Source organism: Oryza sativa, chromosome 11 (genome assembly GCF_034140825.1).
Source record: "Oryza sativa Japonica Group chromosome 11, ASM3414082v1".
In the NCBI taxonomy this organism is placed as follows: domain Eukaryota; kingdom Viridiplantae; phylum Streptophyta; class Magnoliopsida; order Poales; family Poaceae; genus Oryza; species Oryza sativa.
In genome coordinates this window covers 558,201-574,985 of record NC_089045.1, presented here as the reverse complement: position 1 = coordinate 574,985, position 16,785 = coordinate 558,201, and the positions used below count along the sequence as shown (strand labels likewise).

The 16,785-nt window shown below is 40.8% G+C and overlaps 2 long non-coding RNA genes across 2 annotated transcripts; one reads left to right on the top strand and one right to left on the bottom strand.

Moving 5' to 3' along the window:
- Positions 1–607: 607 nt before the first annotated feature.
- LOC136353985 (uncharacterized) lies at positions 608–1,901 on the bottom strand. Its single transcript, XR_010737614.1, has 2 exons — positions 1,521–1,901; positions 608–974 (listed from the first exon to the last, which is right to left on the bottom strand). It is a non-coding gene; the product is annotated as an uncharacterized lncRNA (long non-coding RNA).
- Positions 1,902–2,370: 469 nt separating this feature from the next.
- On the top strand, positions 2,371–4,722 carry LOC112936879 (uncharacterized). The gene is made up of 2 exons (XR_003239303.2): positions 2,371–2,592; positions 4,279–4,722. It is a non-coding gene; the product is annotated as an uncharacterized lncRNA (long non-coding RNA).
- The last annotated feature ends 12,063 nt before the right edge of the window (positions 4,723–16,785 follow it).

Here is a 16,785-nt window from a genome sequence, read left to right as displayed (position 1 = left end):
ACCAGCCTGCACACACAGTTTGCAGCAGCTAGCAGCACCACCACCACCAGCACTAGCAAACACCAGCAAGGGATTAGCCTCTTTTACTCCATTCCTAAACATGAAGTATACTCACAAATATACCAGCAAGGGAGTACATGCTAGTGCTTATCATAAAACATCGGAATTAACCTTATTAGAAATGAGGAACTGCCATTCCTCAAAATTTAATTATGAAATACTCCTCGAATAAAAACCTGTTAGAAGTGACCCAAAATCAAACCAGGGAGTACTTGCATTACACACAAGAACACCCGGTATCTTCTAAGACCTGTCCAGTGAGCATCAAGATTAAATCAAATCCCTGAACCTAGCATTGTGTATCTCAAGATTCAATCAAATTCCCAACACTTTGGTTCTAAAGAGCATGATTCGGCCATTGATTAGCTAATTAGGAGTAACATTTCTTCCAACAGGAAATGGGACTTGTTCTGAAATCTAATTACTCCAGCAATAAGGGTGAACTGAAATAAGCTCACTTTTTACTAGTAATACACTAGCTATAATTTGATAATGCTTAAATTATAACCAAAGAACACACATACAAATTCTGGAGATCTCAAAATCCTCAGTCAGGAACCAACCTTGCAGTACATTAATTAATCACTTAATCGAGACCAACAAACCACACATTACAAAGTTGAGCAATATATTATGCATTCTGCACCCATAAGAACTGCATACATATACAAAAAGTTGCAATACATAATTAACGAATTAGTTCATTCCATACTCCCACCACAGTATCATTTCCATACGCAACAGTTCAATTAACTAACTAAATTAACAAGGAAACTAAATGAGGTTTCTTTTGCTTCTATTGCCCATTGCAGGCCTTTTTCTTTTGCTGCTTGTGCCCATATCTCGGCTGTCAGGAGCAGCAATAGAAGGTAGCTTTCCTCTTGTCTTGCATGTTCATTAGTGCTAGCCCTGCACTGCATATGATTGCAGAGACAAATTATAAACTGAATAAGAGCAGGTACAATAGCAGACTATAAACCAGCTATAAACATATTTTAAAGAGATAAAAGAGAAGAGAGAAGATTAGCGGGCTACAGATCTATAACCAGCTGCAGCACAGACTCTAAGATGCAATGCGTGTATGATAGGTAGGACCATGTATTAATAGTATAGTAAGCAACTATTGTATGAATTGGCTATTAAATTGGCTATAGATGTTTTGGAGCTAGTAGTTGGCTATACTATTAAACTTGCTCAAATACTGCCGATTACTCATTAGTTTAGTAGCAGTTGCAACTCACAAATCCTGTTTTTTCACTTAGTTCATCGTTAGCTATGAGCCTATGACTATGCAGCTCACAACTCACCTATAACTAATATCTGCTGAAGTGCTAGTGCAGCAAGCAAACATAGCTGATTACCTGAACAAATACATCACAGGTGTCTGCACTTAACCACACCAATCGAACAAGCAGCTCTCATCAACTATTACTACTACCGCAAGTCATATTGCTGATTACCTAAGCAAATACGCGAAGCCGTGGGTGTTCTTGACCCACGCGCAGCAGCAGTGACAGCAGCAGGTGGTGGCAGTGGGAAGCTTGTTGTCCTCACAGATGTCGCCGCCGGCGGCAGCGGTGTTGGTGGCCGCTCTTGTGGTAGGGGAGGTCGTGCTGGAGCGGTTGGCAAGGCGGCCGCCGGGGACGAGGTGCAGGGGAGACCGGCGGTGGGGAAGGTGTTGCGGCAGGAGCGGCAGGAGAGACCGGCGATGGGGATCAGTCGAGGGAGAAGATCGGTATGGGGAAGCCGCGGCAGGGGAGGTGGAAAGAGAGCCGCCGTCCCGGCTGTCGGCCCTGTCGAGGCGCTCAGGATCAGGATGGGGCGCCGCTGCCGTCACGCGTAGAAGGGGAACGAATCGGGGAAGAGGAAGGGTAAAAGGGTAAATTCACGTGAACCTTAATTTCGCTGAAGCTGTCAAAAACGACAAATAAAAAGAAACGGAGGGGTACATAGATAGTATTTTTTTTTGTAAAAATAGATTAATATATACTCCCTCCGTTTCTAAATATTTTACGCCATTGACTTTTTTAAATATGCTTGATTGTTTGTCTTATTTAAAAAATTTAAGTAATTATTCTATCATTTGATTTATTGTTAAATATACTTTTATGTATACGTATTAGATAGAAGCGTACCGCAAATTAAAGGCTAGTTAATTGGTTTGCACACAAAAATATGGCACGTTTATTAGTGTTAGGATTAAGGTAATTATATATAACCCATTAATGGCCCATTAGGCCCAAGAAGGACTAACGTGGGGGCGGGATCGATAGTCCGGAATATATACGACTCCCGACGGCGCACTCACCCGCGACCATGATCCCAAGTCGATCTTCTTCCTCCTTTCTTGCTGCATCTGCTACCCCTTGAGATTGGGATCCACACCGGCAAGCGCCACCGCCGCCAAGTGCAGATCGATATATCATCCCAAAGCTAGGTTAATTTGCCTCCTCTACAGATCGATCGATCGGATCCCCTCGATCCCAACCACCACCACCAAGTGCAGCTAGCGCAGTTCATCCCCGCCCAAAGGTGTGCCTGCCTCCTCATTTGCCCTGTCTTTAATTTCTCCTCCACAGCTTGAGCTTCTTCCTTCAATTCAGAGCTTCCTTCTCCCCCCGGCCGCCCCCATTGCTCGCACACGGTCGCCGCAACATTACCATCACCATACCCTAGAAATTAACCCCCCACATCTAACTTATATACTCCTTCGTTCTAAAATATACGGCACAACTACTTTTTGTTTCATAATATAGCGGTGCATGCATGCATTTAATTAATTAGCACATTCTATCTTCTAAATTATTATTTTAAATCCTACACTCATAAGATTTTTAATTCTATTAGTTGCATGTATTGTACTAATTAGATTGATTTATGATAATGATATGATATTAATTATTTTTTGGTCTTTAGGTTAAGGATGGTTGAGGTTTATATTTTGGAATAGAGGGAGTATATATATATATTTGAAATTTTATGTTGTAATTTCTGTCATTACGAAAATCTTTTTATACCAGTATAAATCACTTTTGTGTTCTTGGTACAGTTCTGCCTGTTACAGTATGTCCTCAACGAAATTTTACCAATGACGACTGCTTGCACTGGCATGGCACAAGATCAGTATAGGATATGTGTCTAGCCGAGTAGCCATTATTGTAACGTCCTATGGCTATGACGATGGAACCGTATCCTCTAACATTACACACTAATGTCACGGTATGACATTCCTTTGATCCACACCATCCATTTTAAATCAACAATCATAGATTATTTGGCATGCAATTAATCAAACTAATTAGTAGATTATGTAGTTATAAAAATTCTCATAGCCCAGATATATATTGCATTATCAAGGAGGCAAATATAGCTAAATGGTACAAGAATCGGCATGTAACTATAGCACATGATGATAATTAGCTTTTACTTACCTGTTAGATGCACTGATTAGCATATGATCTTGTGAAGGAATGAATCTCGTCCATCAATTTTCTTTGTGTTGCCATCCTCCATAAGAAAAAAAGACAATTCTTAATCTACAGGTCGCTCGATCGGCTAATGTTAATAAACATGAAGGGACTACTTTAGTGCCTAAAAGAATTTTCCTACTCATTAATTAGGTATGGTAATGTTTATCTACATAATCTGCTAATTAATTTAATTAGTTGTATGCCAATTAATCTATAGCCATTGATTTAGTTTGGATGGCATGGATTCAAGAATATCACACCGTGACATTAGTGTGTAATGTAAGAGGATACGGTTCCGATGAACGATATATTGCATGATTTCCTAAGCGATAGATGTGATGTCAGTTGCATTAGCTGAGAATCAAGAAGAACCAAGTATGATTACTATACCATTCAATCATCAAATGGGTGGATAAACAATTTTAGGGACACTAAAGCAGATCAATTTTTTTTTGGGTACCTATCTTTTTTTTAATTAATTGGCAACATGACTAAGGGAATTATACAACTTCAGGTTAAATCTCTAGTTGCCTTGCCCTGGCAAGCGTCTAGGTCCTCTCTTCTTTTAGGGAAAAGTTTATTTCTTTTATATTTATATATCCTAATCACTGCTGTAAATTAACTTTGCAAACCTTTTGAGTGGCTTGACTGCTTTGTCTTGTCCTGCTTTTGATGTGTTATGATATTTCACTTATGAAATTAACTTCGAGTGTTGTGTTATCTCTCCCTAAAACCAATGTGCTTTCAGGTGCATACTATTATTACAAGGATATGCCTCGATTGGGGGACCCGGATGCAGACCTGGTGCAGAGAGTTCTTTGCGAGATTGGATATGTGTGTTGCATCCACTATATTGGTGTGACCTCAAACTGGTATGATTTATTAGGAGGCGGCCTTTTGGTGACATGGAATGCGATGTTTTTAATTCTAGACAAGATTAACTCGCCCAATGCACGGTCATGGCGTAGAGGAAGATTTTAGATACACGATGATGCATGCAACTCTTAATTGCATGCTCAGTTCAAGTTGACATGTCATAATCTTAATATATGCATCATCATATTCTACTGTAGGATGATTCGAAGCTTGTGTATATACAAATGTACTATATATAAGACCTTGATATATTCATAACAAATCCTGGTTCAGTCATGTGTATATAATGAAGTTTCAACTCGATCGATTCAATCAATTAATACAGAGAATAATTCTGGACTGGTTACCTTTGTAATTTTCAACATTTGTGCTAAGTGGCAATGATATAAGAGTAGTATTCATATAATTTAAATATACCATTGTACTATAGTCTATGTCTCTATATCTACTATTATATAAAAATTAAAGATGTTTTCACCAGAATTTTGGTATGTCATCCGTATTTAAATTGGTTTTAATTTTATGTTTATGTCAAATCATTTCCTTTTTTCATACGCAAGAGTGACCCTCTTATCCGAGACGCGCGAATTAATTGGGCCCGCACTTTTTTCACGCGCCACTTGCCACACGCAGCGATTGGGCCGCGCCTGAGTTCGTTTTCCACACGCGCCTTTGCGCGCCGCCATGATTGGGCCCGCAATGCTTTTGTGTGCGTGATTTGCCCTTGCCGCATGTTCGATTGGGACTGCGTCGCCCTCGTCCGCGATTTAAAAATTGAAGATGTTCTTGTCTAAACTATGGTACGTCGTCCATATTCGATTCCCATCACATGTAACATTCATTGTGAAGCCACGACTCGCAAGCGAACTGCAAAAGAGAGTCCGTGTGATGTAGATACCAAGCGAATAAAACTCGCAGAGTCCATGTGGATATCACGTACGTTGTTGCCTAGATCATCTGATTCTATTCGTATTACACGACACGATTCCTGGAACATGTTAGCATGATTTCAAGTCAGTCTCCACACATGCTCGTACGTACTATTAGGGATACTGTTACAATAATCCATAATAATCCATAATAATCAGTTTTACTTTTGAAAAGAACATGCCAACTGAAATAAAGGATGATAGAAGTTGCTGATTCCGTCCATCATCAATTCCTGCCCGACTTGAAATAAAGTTGGACGATAAAATAAGCTCGTGTTTAAAGGCCTCATTGTTTGGCTTATCCTTTGAATTTGACTTTTTGGTTTTTATCGTACTTTATTTTACAACATTTGTTTTTTGGTTGCTAAGAACATGTATATAAAAGATTTACACACAAATAGTCTTTTATTTGGCAATAAGTGATTCGGATAAGCACATGAATAGACGAAACAATAGGTTGTAATTATTTATCCACTGACACATATGTACAAATTAAATCGGCTCTACCCGTTGCAACGCATGGGCATCTTTTCTAGTTTAATATCTATCTCTACTATTATAAAAAATTAAAATGTTTTTGTCAAAACTTTCGTCCGTCATGCCTTTTATGATTCGGAAATGATAATTTTGTCCACGATAGAGATAGAGTGGTGTACGCATAAAAGGAATAAGGTCACCGGAGGTCCCTCAACTTAACATCGAGATTTTCTAAGATCCCTTGACTACAAAATCAGAAATGTACCCCTAAACTCACTCAAACCGTTCAAAGGAGGTCTCATGGTAATATTTTTTTTCCGATTTTGTTGACGTGGCATCCTAGTCAGAAAAAAAAATTAAAAAAATACGTAGGGCCCACATGTCAGCCGAGGCTCGCGGTAAAAAAATTACGTCAACCCGAGGCTCGCGGGGCGCCTCCGCTTCATGGACTACCTCGACGAGGAGCAGCGCCGCGCCATCACCATCACATTGCAAGAATCCTGCAATGTGCTGCAGATAGTATTCCATCTTTTCGTCTCAACAACCAAATGCCCCTCTGCATATCCAAGCAGTCACCACACTCATTTCTGACGATTCTTCATCGCAAGGTGACACCTGCTTCTGCTCCAAAACAATCTAGCAGTAGGCACCCGTGTCTAGCTAAAGCGGACGGCGGCGAGAATCTAAACACGAAGAACACAGCAAAATCCAGCGAGAAGTGGAGGAGATGAAATGGCAGCCGAGCACTCGTCGCCCATCCAAAAAAAAAGCCAAGCTAAAGCGAGCAAGAATCCTGCAATGTGCTGCAACTATACATGTCGCGCCATCACCATGAAGTCCGCCACCTCGTGCTCCACCACGGGGGACACCGCGTCAACCTCATCGACTCCCTGGGGCACATCGACTTCTGCTCCGAGGTCTCCTCCACCGGCGCCGCGAGGCTCTCCGACTCGATCGGCGCTCATCCTCGTTGACGCCGTCGAGGGCGTCCACATCCAGACCCACGCCGCCCTCCGCCAGGCCTTCCTCGAGCGCCTCCGCCCCTGCCTCGTCCTCAACAAGCTCGACCGCCTCATCTCCGAGCTCCACCTCACCCCCGCCGAGGCCGGAGCAGGCGGAGGGGCGGCGTCGGCGAGCGCGGCCGCAGAGGGCGAGCGGCAGCGGGCGGCGGCGCGCGGTTGGAGCAAGCGGAGGGGCGGCGTCAGTGGGCGAGCGCGGCTGTGGCGGCGGCAAGCGGTGGGCGAGCGGCGGCTCCGGGCTCGGGCGGAGCAGAGGGACGGGGTTTCCTTGTAGCGCTCGTCGCCGTGAAGCCGATGGCAGCAGCGCCAGGTCGTCCATGGCCGCGCCCGCGTCGTCGCCGTGAAGCCGTGGTGAAAATCCCGGCGAGGCTAGCGCCGGAGCAGGCGGCGCCGCTACTATGCGCCGGCGTGACGGTGTACAGCCCACTGAAGCACTTCGGGCTGATGTTGCCGGGGCTCCGCGGCGGCATCCTGGGGCTCGGTGGCGTGGGGCTCGAGCGCAACGACGTCCACTACCGCTTCGTCGTCGACAGCAACATCAGCAGCAACGCCGGCAGCAACATCGGCAGCTGGCGGCGGGTGAGTGCGACGACGGCGACAGCGGGGATCGGCTACCTGTAAATCCAATCATCTCCAAAACCACTTCGTGAATAAATTCCAAATAACAAAACCAATAACTTTCAATGCCCAATTGTTCATCACAAAATAATAATCAAAAACACCTTTGATTTTACAATCTCCCCCTTGATAAACACATTGGCAAACTCATAAAAATGTTTTGTTGTTTGAAAAAATAAAAACAAAAGTGGTAAAAAGCACACTTCGTACAAATGTACACATCGTGCTAAAAAATCCAAAAGAAAACTTCTTCCCCTTTTTCCATTTTAAAAGAAAGAAATTCCCAACTGAACCAAAAAACATGCTCTTCTCAACACCTTGCTTCTCCAAAAACTCATCTCTTCTCCCCCTTTTGACAATGATTTCATCAAGAATAGGAATTATATTCATTAATGTTCAAGAGCTTAGCATACATATAGCATATCAAGTCATGTGTCGCAATAAAAAAAAGATGAACCCATCTATAATATAACAAGCATGCATTAAAGTATAAACATGAACCAAAGATTTTACAATTAAGCTTGAATCAACAATCAAAATTCATGATTTCATACGATTTATAATGCAACATCTTAACAAGCACATAGATTGAAGAATATACACCAAACACATATACCTATTTGCATTTATCACTCTTTCCCAAATAACCTTTAGCACAAAAAACAACCAAGAGAATTTCTTGAGCCTTTTTGCTCATATTTTTCTCTTTTATTCCGGGTACGTCCCTGTCGTCAAGACTGTTTCCAGGGATTCGGCACCCATTATTTTGCTCACGTCGAATACGTCCTTGTCGTCAAGACTATTTCCAAGGATTCGGTATTCATTTTTTTTTTCATATTTTTATTCTCTTTTCACAATGAGCAATTAAAACTAGTTGAGGAATAACAATTCAATAAAGCATATACATAAAGCGTGCTTTATAGATCAAACCATATGCTAGCATCAACATTGCATATTTTCTTAATTCAAGTATAGAATTTAAGTGTCATGTATCATCTCCCTTAAAAACAAAATCTAAGTCTCATTGAAAGACTAGAATACATACAAGCTATACTAGAGACAAATAAACCTTCAAAGTATTGCTAGCAAGCACAAGAAAATACCATATGCATAAACAAAGCTCTCTTTTCTTAATTTTTCTCATTGTCATATTATAGCTTGATAAAACCATGAGGTACAAACTCCCCCTCAAACCATGCCAAAAGGATGAATTATGCCCAATTCACCACGAAGAAAAGCAAAGCGATTAGAATCCAAAGGTTTAGTGAAAATATCAGCAATTTGCAACTTGGTGTCCAAAAACTGCAATTCAACATCTCCTTTCTCAACATGATCCCTCAAAAAGTGAAAACGAATATCAATGTGCTTTGTGCGTGAGTGTTGAACAGGATTCTTAGCAATGTTAATAGCACTAGTATTATCACAAAAGAGAGGTACTTTCTCAAAAGTAAGACCATAATCTTTCAAAGTAGATAAAAGCCAAAGAATCTGCGAACAACAACTAGCAGCAGCAACATATTCAGATTCAACAGTTGATTGAGCAACACTAGATTGTTTCCTAGAAGACCATGCAATCAATGATGTACCAAGAAAATGACATGTTCCACTAGTACTTTTTCTATAAATTCTACAACCACCAAAATCAGCATCGGAATATCCACTTAAGCATATAGAAGATGAAGTAGAATACCAAATTCCAAACTCAAGTGTATGATTCAAATACCTCATTATTCGCTTGACCGCTTGACGATGTGAAGCACGAGGAGAAGCTTGAAAGCGTGCACACAAACACATAGCAAATTGTATGTCTGGCCTAGAAGCAGTTAGATACAACAAAGATCCAATCATACTTCTATACTCCTTTTGATCAATAGCTTCACCATCTTCATCAGGATCCAACACAGCTGTAGAACCAATTGGTGTTGAAATTGGCTTGCAATTATCCATCTTGAACCGTCTCAAAAGATCCTTTGTATACTTCGTTTGATGCACAAAAGTACCTTGAGGTGTTTGCTTAATTTGCAATCCAAAAAGTACGACAACTCACCCATCATGCTCATCTCAAATTCCCTGCGCATAGTCTCAGCAAAATCTACAACCAAAGCGTGAGTTGCACAACCAAAGATGATATCATCCACATAAATCTGAACAAAAAGTTGATTATCACCATGCTTAAGAACAAAAAGCGTTTTGTCAACCTTTCCCATTGTAAAACCTTTCGTAAGCAAAAAGTTCTTAAGCATATCATACCATGCTCTAGGAGCTTGTTTCAAACCATATAAAGCTTTAGACAATTTAAAAACATGGTTGGGAAAATCAGGATTTTCAAAACCTGGTGGTTGTTTGACATAAACTTCCTCCTGTATAAAACCATTTAGAAAAGCACTTTTCACATCCATTTGATACAATTTAAAACCTTTTGAAGTAGCAAAAGCCAACAAAAGTCTAATTGCCTCAATTCTAGCAACAGAAGCAAAAGTTTCATCAAAATCCAAACTCTCCACCTGGGTAAAACCTTGAGCAACAAGTCTAGCTTTATTTCTCACAATCAAACCATCCTCATTTTGTTTATTTTTGAAAACCCACTTGGTTCCAATAATATTATGTCCAGAAGGTGGTTCAACTAAAGTACAAACTTTGTTTCTCTCAAAATTTTCAAGTTCTTCATGTATGGCGTTAATCCACGATTCATCAGTTAATGCACGTAACACATATTTGGGTTCAAAAGAAGCAACAAATACAGAATTTGCAACAAATACGACCATCCTCCCCCTGAACCTGTGACAGTGTACCTGCAATATCGGGTCTAGTACCTGGACTAGCCTCATCAAAAGAAACTTCGCAAGTCTCAACGATTTTGTTAGTCCCCAAAATAAGTACACGATAGCCACGAGCGTGTGCGGGGTAACCAAGAAACAATCCATCGGTAGAACGTGCCTCAAACTTATCCAAATTTCCAGATTTCAAGACAAAGCACTTGCAACCAAAAACACGTAAATGTGAAACTTTGGGTTGATGTCCAAATCGAAGTTCATAAGAAGTTTTTCCAAGTTTTGATCTCAAGAGAACTCGATTTGAAATATAACAAGCAGTGTTAATCACCTCAGCCCAAAATTTTCTAGGAGTTTTATATTCATTCAACATCGTTCTAGCCATCTCAATCAAAACACGATTTTTCCTTTCAACAACACCGTTTTGTTGAGGAACACGAGGAGAAGAAAATTCATGTTCAAGACCTCTTTCGTTGCAAAATTGTTCAAATGAAGCATTTTTAAATTCACCACCATTATCACTTCGAATTCTTTTCAAAGAACCAGGAAATTCAAGATCCAATCGAAGAAACAAACCACGAAAGTGTTGAAAAGCTTCGTCTTTAGTTGCCATAAAGAAAACCCAAAAATATCGAGAAAAATCGTCAACAATAACCAACACATACCACTTTCCTCCAACAGATTGCACTCTAGCTGGACCAACAGTGTCCATATGTAGTAGTTGTCCCGGTACATCCGTCATCACAGAAACAATAGGAGCATGTGAAGAAGCAACCATCTTAGCATGACGACACGGTGTACAAACCAGATCAAGATATTTCTTAAGTTTCGGCAAACCACAAACAAGATCCAAACCACTTAACCTAGTGAGATGATCAAAACCAACATGTCTAAGTCTACGATGCCAAAACATCACATTTTTATCAAACTTAGCAACCAAACATGTTATCACAGGTGAAACAGAATTTTCAAAATCAGCTTTAAACACTCTTCCATAGCGAGAAATATTCAACACAGAATCACCACAAGAATCAAAAACCTTACTTCCAGTTTTCTTAAAGTGAACCTCAAAATTTTCATCAATAATTTGTTAAACCGAAAGCAAATTGTACTTTAAATCCTCAACCAAAGCTACATTCTTCAATTCAAAATTTTCATTAACCTTAACCAAACCTGTAGCGAGAACGGCACTTGTAGCAGCATCACCAAAGATAATTGATTCAGTCTTGGATGCCTTCTTTAGGGAGGAGAACCAATTTTTATCACCGGTCATGTGCCGCGAACAACCGGAATCTACGATCCACACGTTCTCCTTCCTTGCCACCAAAGCCTACACACAAGTAGAAGTCGAAGCCTCAGTACTGGGGTTAGATGATAATAAAAATTTAGGAATCCAGTACTGAGACACACGACCAGAAGATCCAATAGGCATATATCCATGTGCAAAAACAGTTTGAGAATTTTCAGAAAAATTCGTCCGAGGCCGGTCTAACTGAGGTACAGTGGCCGGTCTGACCGCTTCTGTACCGCCAGTCTGACCGGTGCCCGGTCTGACCGACGCTCAGTAGCCGGTCTGACCGTGGGACCCACTGCGGTCTGACCGGTTTCCTCGAGAGAAAACCTGATTTTTGCCACTTTGATTTTGCAAAAGCAATCTCTCTCTCCTTTTTCTGTTTATGAGCTAATCTGAAACAAAAACCAACAATATGTCCATCTTTGCCACAAAAAGAACAAGTATATTTTTCACGATGATTAGACACCTTGTTAGAATTAGAAGACTTAGCAACACAAGCAACAACATGAGGTTTTGCATGCACAACATTGGATTTTGAAGAAGATGCACTCAAGGTAGACATGATACCAGCAGATTTAAACACAGTTTTATTAGTATCAGGTTTAATCAAAATCTCACAACTTCTAGCACCAACACCTAACACAACAGGAGGATGTCTAGAATTATGAGCATAAGGATTAAAACCTAAACCACGGTTGTGTGTGCTAACCTTAGATTGATCCAAAATCATATTGAGGTTCTTTTTACCATCAGAAAATCTTAGCAAAAAATTTTTCAAATAAGAAACCTCTTTTTTCCAAATTAGCACAATTTTCACAATCTACCATGACACATTTGCTTTTACGACATTTGGGGCAAGAAAGCACTTCATTGTTTTTCACAACATCTTCCATGTACTCAACACGACCTAAAGCATCTTTTAGTTTCATCTTATTCAAATTACATGTTGAGCAATCCAAAACATCATGAGATTGTTTTAAATTTTTAGCACAAATCATGTTAAACATCAAACTAGCATGAAAAGCAATTTGATATTTTTGCAACAACCTTTTAGTTAAAAACAACTCATCCAAAGTGCGTGTGTGCAAAACAAAACTATAAGCAAGATAAGATTTATTTTTCAAATCATGTGCAGCATTAACATCTCTAATTTTTGAAATCTCATTCATTAAAACCTCACAATTTGAACAATCATCATCATTAGGAATAAGAGATTTTAATCTATCAATTTCAGATTTAAGAGATTCAATGATAAATTCCTGTTTTCTATACATCTTCTCACACTTCTTATTTTTTGCACTCAAAATATTAATAGCTTCCTCAAAAGCACTCATCTCATTATCTTCATACTCTGTATCAGATTCACCACGCGCCATGAAGCAAACATCGGAGACGTTCTTTCCCTTATCATCATCTCCACTTTCACCATCTACATTACTTAGTGGCTCGAAGGCGGCACAAACTTGTTGAAAAGCCTTCCTGAGATTGTCCAGCTTCCTCCCTTGGGATGAACCCTTCGACTTATTGTTGTTGGGCCTGTTGTTGTTGGTCTTCTCACCATCTTTTTCTTCTCTTTTGCCTCTCCCAAGCTTAGGACAATGCAAACGAAAATGATCAATTGAACCACATTCAAAGCAACGATTTGGACCACCTCTTTTCCTGTTCCTGGCATTATTCATAGCTCGAGCAATTCTGTTAGCAACCAAAGCCAAATCCTCCTCCTCGATTTGTTCGAGTTGATCACCGGATGTGGCATTAAAAATAGCAAGAAAAGACGACTTAGATGAAGAAGTATCAACTTCCAAAGAGGAAGAAGAAGAAACCAAAGCATTCAACTTAGAATCAACTTTTCGAGAAAGAACATTCCTCTCATGTGTTTTCAATTTTGTATAAAGTGAATCCAAAGTCAAAGTAGACATGTTAACAGACTCCTGAATAGATGTAACTTTCATCTCCCAAATAGACATGTCAAGACCATTCAAAAAGTGGCGAGAAATCTCAGATTGTGGATAATTAGCATCATAAGAAGAATCAACAGATCCAAGATCACTCAAAATTTTATTAAACCTAGAAAGATAGTCATCCAAAGCTTCTCCAGGTTTCATCTCAAATTTAATGTACTCCTTTTTGAAAAGATTACGACGAAGTTCTTTAATATTATTTGTTCCTTGATGAAAATTACTCAAAGCAGTCCAAATCTCATGAGCAGTTTGAAGATGAGCAACACGATCATAATCCGAACGAGAAATACCACTCAAAAGAATGTTGCGAGCTTTGCAATTTTGTTCAAAAGCAATTTTTTCAGCAGCAGTATTAATCGCTTCAGGAATCACATAAGGATGAGAAACTTTTCTCCAAATATCATAATCTTCAGCCAGAATATAAAATTGCATCCTACTACACCAATGAGAAAAATCCGTTCCATCGAAAACATGAGGCTTAGTTGAAAACCGAACCAGAGCAGCCATGGCAAAAGAAAAACTCTAGATCGATAAAAATCCAAAGTAGAAAACAAGGCTCTGATACCACTTGAAGGATCGAATCACAAGAACTAAGCCAACCAGAGCGAGGGTGAATGGTTGGTATACCCAAAAACCGAAAACTTTTAGCGGAAATAAAAGTTACCCTCGAAATCGACGGAAGTCGGTCTGACCGAGATTGATCTGCCAGTCTCACCGAGTGGATGCCGCCGGTCTGACCGGTATTGAATCTCCGGTCTGACCGCCGAGATCGCCTGCAGCGCCTGTCGCCGCAGCCGGTCTGACCACCGTGCTCCCGCCGGTCTGACCGCCGCTATGCCACCGGTCTGACCGCCGGTGAGTTGCCGGTTAGACCGCCGAAACCCGGTGAAACACAAATCGAAGAACTCTTAAAGTGGATGACGACTTTATTACTTCTCTCTGTGTTTACAAAGTGCACCAACAGCACTCCTTACAAAAATTTCGACTAAACTCGAAACCCTAACTCAAAACTCAACTCAATTGCTCTCAAAAGCGATACCGGGAAGCCTCACGCTCCTCCTCTATTTATACCCGAGGTAGGCAGCCTAAAGCCACGAACCAAACTCATACTAGGAGTCCTAAACACCTTAGGAAACCCTCTAGTACAAGAAACAAACTTTACATAACCAATCATACCAAATTTGGACTCCTTCCAAATTCGACTCCGCATCCCATACGCACACACTAACTCCATCGTATGCCATATGGAATCTCCATCAACCACGTGCATCAACTCTAGCCTAAGTATCCCGCATGATCTCTGACCACCACGGACGTCGTCTTATCTCCAAGCTGACTCCCGGTCCATCACCGCAAATACTCTCCCGAGACATCGAGTCACCTATACATGGAACAAACAAAGAAACCATATTCCGAGACCAAGCTATCTCCAACTTGACTCATTAATAACAAACAATAGTATTACATACGTATAGTATCCATCTAGAAGCCATAATCATGAAATAATCACGGATATCCAAACAAAAAACCAGAAACCGAAACCGACACAGTGTCGGCCGGTCAGACCGTGGGCTGCACCGGTCTGACCGCGCGATACACGCCGGTCTGACCAGCTACCAGAGCCCGGTCTGACTGGTCCACATAAAATGATAAACCTGCGATTCACCTGTAAATCCAATCATCTCCAAAACCACTTCGTGAATAAATTCCAAATAACAAAACCAATAATCTTCAATGCCCAATTGTTCATCACAAAATAATAATCAAAAACACCTTTGATTTTACACAGCCCGCCGCCCGCATCCGTGCTCGCCCATTGCCGTTTTGCCTGCCGCCGGCGAAGAGAGGAGAGAACAGAGAAGAGAAGGGGAATAAAAGAGAAGGAAAAAATGTGACATGTGGGCCCTATATAATTTCTTTAGTTTTTTTTCTTACTGGGATGCCATGATAGTAAAATCGGGTAAAAATACTGTCATGGGACCTTCTTTAAACGGTTTAAGTGAGTTTAGGGGTAAACATTTCTAGTTTTGTAGTTAGGTGTCACGCCCGGAAATTCACTAGTAATTTCCGAACTTATTTGTGCATAAAATCCTCGTCCAGGAATCAGCCGAGGTACACAAACTGACAATTTAATATACAGATTCATCAAATTAACTAAAACGATAAATACTTACTTAAGAGGCACTTAGTCCTCACCAAGAAGAAAACTGCAGCGGAAAATAAAATCTAGCGAAGCTCCGGCTCCACTCCCACAGGCAGCTCAACTGGGGTATAAGCCAAACGTCTTCTCCTTCTGGATCCTTTTTCTTCAACTGAGGTTGATTGATTATTGCAAGGTGAGCATATGACATACTCAACAAGCCACACAGCAAATATGCAAGTGCACGAGGATACCAAAGGATGGCATAATATTGGCTCATTTGCAAAAGCAGCATTTAGCAAAACATTTAAGAGAAGTAAAACAGTGGAGTAATTAATCAGAAATTTTAATTAACACTGAACAGCACACCCATGCTGCACAGGCCCAACCATCCTGAACAACCATACCCGGCTGTACAGATCTAACTCCAAACCAGGAGCTAAACAAATTATTACCAGTTATAGCATCAATAATTATTGTGAGAGGTGTGAGACTAATCACGAAAAACATTGCTCAACTCGCCCATAACCGCGGGCACGGCTATTCGAATAGTTTTACTCTGGCCAGAGGTGTACCACTGTACCCACAAGACACAGCCCCACAACATGTCACCATGTGCCTCAATACCACCACGGTATCTCGGAAAGGAGCTGTGACAATACCCCTTGCATAACACAATCCACCGCAGCGCACCATTCCTGGATCATAATCACCCCCTCAAAAACCAGAGGCATGGACTCCCCAGCGACCCCCGTGGGCTTATCTCCGCCACTTCTCAGTCTGGTGCTCCGCAATGAACCATGCTATACAAAAGGTAAAGCCGTTGCCCACGCTGGCTTGTGGTTGGCACGATTAATGTTTCACAATAGTAGCTCGCGAACCGGTCCTTAATTGTCATGAGCACGACTCTCAAAACCATGTGCTCACAACCCACCATTATCAAGTTTTAGTTGGCAAGTAATTGATTAACCAATCACGATTAACCATCATGAACTATCATTAAGCCATCATTAAATAATAATGAGTCATAAGTTATCCCAATAGTGTGCTAATGTTTCTAAGCATGGCTAAGCAATCATATCTAATATCTAGCTGAACCAATATATAAAGCCCAACTAGTCAAGTTATAATAACCCAAGGTATCAAGGAATAGGGTAATCAATGCAAACT